We start from the raw sequence: 6,000 nt of genomic DNA on the forward strand, positions 1-6,000 counted from the left end.
TTATCAGTGACAAGAAACCAGTACTGTGTCTGATCCCAGCAATCTACGCGTATCGTTACATAGTAGTCAGTGAATGATGTGTCATGTCGTACATGGGCTCAGTAAATGTTTTAAATTAAAATAGTCTTGCTTGAAAGCTATAATGATATTTGCGTTATCCCACACCACTGTTTCGGGATTCTGGAATATGTTTGACTCAAATAAAATACGTGAACACCCGTACAACAACCAGAACAGAAATATCGTAGAATTTGATCCCAGTTTTCCAGAGGAACACCATAAAATATGAACACAATGTTTGGCTTATCTTTTTCTGGTGTGGTGAGATTTGACTACTTTGATTGAATGTCATGTATGTTACAACATCTGCAGTATCTTTTACAGTAACTGGTACTCGGGCTGAAATAGCATTTTTGAAAATACACGTACATGCTCAAAGTGGACTCCACCTGGATGTGTTAGCAGTAACAAGAGAACGTTTTGCTGCAGCTAGATGTTCCTACAATTATCGTTCTTATATTGTCGGGTATGAGTATCCCATCATAGTACCAGTTACTTACAACAAAGTCCTGATCTTTCACCCAACCCGACATGATACGGAATACGTCAGGTTTTGGTATGTAATGAGTTTTTATAGATAATATGTCATCAACTAAAGTACAGGGTACACATACATCTGTAATGTTCCGTCTGTTATTCAGTTTAACAATGACTGAAGATGTCGACTGTGGTGATAAGATGATTCAGGTGGTGCTGATGTGGTATGCTAGACATTTTACTGAAAATACTAGTAGGAGCAATATTATTATGAGAGATATGAACAAAATAAGAGCACAGTTTGCTCCAATATATACATTTATATTCAACAGTCATATACAGGATACACCACATCAAAAACATCAACTGGTTCTTTCTTTAGCTTCACATTTGTAGAGAATTTATCAAATAAAGCTTTCTTGTATGCAGAAAATTCTGCATGTATTTCTCTCTATGTAATGTGTGTTCCTTTAGATTCTTATTTTGAGACTGAACTGATGCAATGTTCTAAATGCCCTGCATGCACACGATATGTAAGGAGATAGTTCACAATGTCTTTACACACAGTTTGAACACATGGCAGACCCTGGTTTAGTCTTTCAAACACAAAGGATAGGCAGTCTGAGGCCGTACAAGTTTGAAATGGTGGAGTGTTGCATGTAAATGGATCAACCTCCAAATCTCACCAAGAGTCCCATGCCATCATACATTGATGTTATAGATAGCATCAGCCCAGCACGGTTGGTGCCTGGAGGTGGACGAGATGGACAATACTCGGTGGTCATCTGTAGGGTTCTGCAAAAAAGAGTCCATCCCATTCTAACTCTGTAAACCGCACTTGAACACTGCTTGACGCATTTTCAACCTCTAGCACAACACACCGGTCACAGTCCACTAATGCTTCTATACCAATATTTAAGCCCTTTGAAGCACTAGCTGCTAAATTTTAAATTGATGTGAAAAGCAGTAGAGCACTGGGAGGAAATGGCAGTTTCTTATCCACCACATCAACACTGTCCTTGCAGTAGCACCAGAATGTTCTGGTATGATACGTATGTCAGAGACCAGAACTGATCTGCAACATGTGGTTAGGTCCTCATCACAATTCTTCTAAGAGTCATGTACTGACTGCATGTCTTCATTACACAAATCAATGAAATCAATGAGCAGGATGGATAATAGCAGCGTCCTCATCCAGCATGCTGGCCAGATGTACAACAGGATCCCATCAAGTGGCTGTCGGTCCTGACAACTCGGACACCATCAGATGTGGGGGGGGGGGGGGAGTGAGTGCTGGCATGGACATGCTGGAGGTCGCTGCTGTTCCCAACACACAGGAGACTACTGAACAAAGAATAAACAATAAGGATCCCCAAATAAGGACATGGAACTAAACATGTACTTACTTTTACGCTTCTTATGCTAGACTGAGGTGGATGAGGATCTTGGTGCTATTGGCAATTCATGGATCTTCCACTGACTGCAAATGAGAACATATCGGCCTTATATCCCCCTGATGTCACGATTATGTGACAAGATGTAGTGTTCCTGGGCTCCTTTTCAGTCGAAGGAGGGGGCGAATGCTGTGTTGCTATTGGTTCCTGAGTGAAGTGGTGGGGGAAAATCCTGTTTCACCCACCCTTTGTGGAAGTTTTGCAAACTAGCTCACTAAAGGGACATACAACTCTGGTTAACTGTGTTAGTGAAATAGGACAAAATTGAATCCTGCATTGTGGATTGACCAGCCATTTAAAAAAAACACAGAAAGCTTCAGCACAGGCATTAGTCCCTATGAGATGAGAAATGCATCTTCAGTCCATCCCACTGCATCACCATTATGTGCTGAAAAGTATTCACCCCCCACTCAACCATTATCACCTTCTTCGAATCCTAATGTACAAGGCTATGGTCGCAATCCTCAGCTTTATGCTTACAGGTAATATACTTATTAAACTCCTTTCTGTACAACACCAACATCTCCTGAGTTGAACACATTATGACTGTACCTTCGAAGTAGGACGCTACATACTGAAGTGAAGAAGCATGCTATACAACAAAAGATCACAATTTTATTTCACAATCACATTAGTGCCCCATAGTGAGACCTAACATAGACTCTGTTTTAGAGGTGGTAGATAACTGATACACTGCTGCTGCCTGGGGGTGGCATTAGCAGTGGTCCAATATGCAGATGCATTTGTACACTCTGCACCCAGCAGTGCCTTGACTGATGACATCTTCTTGGGCAACCCAGATGGCAGCTAATACAATGCACTTCATTCCATTCCTTAGTGATTACATCATGGGAATTTGCATCAGGGCAGGGGTGTCAACATGAGCTCTACTCAGGAGCCCTGTGTCTAGCAAACTGATTAAACAAGGAATGTGCAAACTGAATTGAACAATATATTATTGAGACTGATTAGAATTTCGAAGCACGAGATTCCTGTTCAGCACTACTGGATGGGGAGGGGAGGAGAAAGTGGAGAATGGGGAAAAGTGGCTAAGAACTGGACTGGGGAGGGGTGGCAAAAAGTGTCCCATTCCCAAGATGGATGGGGAAGGAAAAGGGGGAAGGGAGGGGTGGGGGACCTCCCAGAAGGAGAAAAATTGGCTCACAGCTGAACTGCGGAAGGATGACAAAAAGTATCCCTTTCTCCAGAGGGATGGGGTAGGAGAATGGGGAGGAGATGGTATGGGGGGGGGGTGTTTCTTACGATTACAGATTATCTCAAGGGGGTCATAAATCAATCCTAAGGGCCCATAAAACATTTGGCAGAACGATAGGTTAAGGACTGGTGGAGGGGTGATTTAATTGATCATTTTAATTAATCATCATATCAATTTGATATTAAAAGTGTCCCAGAGATCTCAATGACCAACTATTAGCGCTCCTTCCTCTGCCTTGTACCTTTATAACGACTGTTACTATAAGGACTGGTGGAGGGGTGATTTAATTGATCATTTTAATTAATCATCATATCAATTTGATATTAAAAGTGTCCCAGAGATCTCAATGACCAACTATTAGCGCTCCTTCCTCTGCCTTGTACCTTTATAACGACTGTTACTATATGTTTGCTTTCAGATGCTTCACGCCATTCTCACCAACATCTCACCAACATCTGTCTTATGAAGCATAAAATTCGATTCATCTGAAAAGGCCCCATGTTGCCACTCAGTGAATGTCCAGCTGCGGTATAGACTTGCATAGTCCACCCTTCGTCGCTGATGAACAGCAGTCAGTATGGATGTATGAACCAATGGGCCTGCTGCGGAGGCTCAAACACAAGAACGTTCACTGAGCAGGCACTGTTGTTACCCCCATGGTTCATCTGGGCTGTCAGTTGCCCAATAATTGCTCCTTTACTCACCCATACACATCTCTGCGCCCATCGTCCACACATGTCGTCTATGGCTCTTGGTGCATCACAGTTGCCACGACACCGATTTTGGATAGCGCTATTTCGCCCTGCAACATATACTTTAACGATGAAGACATGCAAACAGTTTACAAAGCTATCCATTTCCGAAACGCTTCCATCCAGTGATCATACTGGACGTCAGATAAATCGCTCCATTTCCGACTTACAACGACTACAGTGGTATCTGTATCCCCTACACAAGCTTTATGTACCCTCCCCTACTAGTGCCACAACCTTCCGTTTTTGAGTGGTTATAGCACATTGCATGGTTATTGCATGTCAGAATATGGGACTTAATAAGTGGCATTATACATAAAATGCATTATTGCCGAATGCCTTACTGAAGAGATTTTTTCGTGTGCGGAGAACGTACGCTGAGTAGAGCACAATTAATCCCCCTAAAACCGCCTTCCCTGTTTCCAGTGATGCTAAATTCAGTCCTCACTCGGCGTCGCCGCCTCTGAAGCGAACTTATTCAATTACGGCCCCAGCGATCAATGGGGGCTGCCATAGCGTCGCCACCGGCGTCTGTGAAACGCAATTGTGCTCCGGGCCCAACCAGCGGCCCAGGCTGAGTGTGGTGTGCGCATTAATGGTCTCTCTGCTTAAGAGGGAAACTGGCTCTCTTCTTTCTAGTTTGTATTCCCTAATTTAATAAAAAAAATCCTCAAGCATGCGAGGTGAAACAGATAAATGTCCACAACGAGTAAATATATGAGGTGTGGCTTTCGCTATGTGGCAAATTTTGTGACACGAGCAACTAACCTTTAACTCTTATAGTTCTAGAGCTATGACACCTAACTTTCTTTATCTTTTTAAACGAAACCGCATAGTTTTCCTGCTGCATTAAAAAGAGGCTTCACGAGATTACATCAGCGACATAATGAGTACAGATCGTGATCAAATAGTAGCAAACCATTGAATCGTTGTCAGAAAAGGTTCCACCGTACCAGGTGTCAACAGTATCGTGACCGGGTGCAGTTCGATTCCTCGTGAAGCCATTCAGACTCTCATCGTATACATGAAGACCTAAAAAGAGGAAATGGTTTTTGTTAACGGCGAACTTTAGATTATTATTGGAGCTGCAGTGCGGTTATACACTGAGGGCTATCTTGGTCATGCAAAGCCCTCACGAACTGCAATGATCCTGATATTACATCTACCATAAATGATCGTAGTCACACAAAAAAAAGCAAAGCCCTTGAGAACAGGAATCTTCCTAATATTAAATCTACCAGAAATGATCGTATTCATATAAAAGAAAGAATAACGAGAAAAATTTGCATTTAAAACTGAAGCTCAGTTTGACAAAAAATATTAAAAGTGCGGGAAATCTGACAAATTTCTAATGAAATGAACACCGCATCTTTAGTATGTAATCATGGAATAACTCAAAACAAAATTCTCACTGTTCCTGGAATTCACTGTCCATTACATTAACTCGGACGCAAACAATTACTTATATTCACCGAAACAAGTACGCAAGTTCTGAGATGTAAACTAAAGGCAGGCAATAAGGCAACTCTCTGATTTAAAATTTTCAAGCGGTCTAATGCTTCCCTAACGAAAAACCAAACAACACACTCCTGATTGGTCGTAGCTGACCTAACGGTGCGGAATTCGAAGCACATATTTTATAGCAAATTTTATTAAAAAACATGTTTTTCGACGTTCAAAATGGATAAACATGCAAAGGAAACAATTAACACTCACACACTTTGAAAATACAGACGTATATGTCCTAAAAATTAAGGAAACATAAAATACAACATTTCTATCACTAAAGATGAATGTGCAGCACTTCTAAATGCCACAAAACTGAAAGCAGTATCAGAAGATTAAGTATTCACACAAATATAGTATTTTGCTATAAAAATCACTTAATAAAGGAAATTAATTTCAGTTTAACCTTCTTAAATTACGGAAAGTGTGACTGAAAGTGCCAGTGATCTAATTTACATCAGATACGTAAAAACAATGAGAAGTCGTAAAAATAACTTCAGCATAAAATTCAGTGTTTATTATGTGTATTAATTCT

This window comes from Schistocerca nitens, chromosome 4 (genome assembly GCF_023898315.1).
Source record: "Schistocerca nitens isolate TAMUIC-IGC-003100 chromosome 4, iqSchNite1.1, whole genome shotgun sequence".
NCBI lineage: Eukaryota > Metazoa > Arthropoda > Insecta > Orthoptera > Acrididae > Schistocerca > Schistocerca nitens.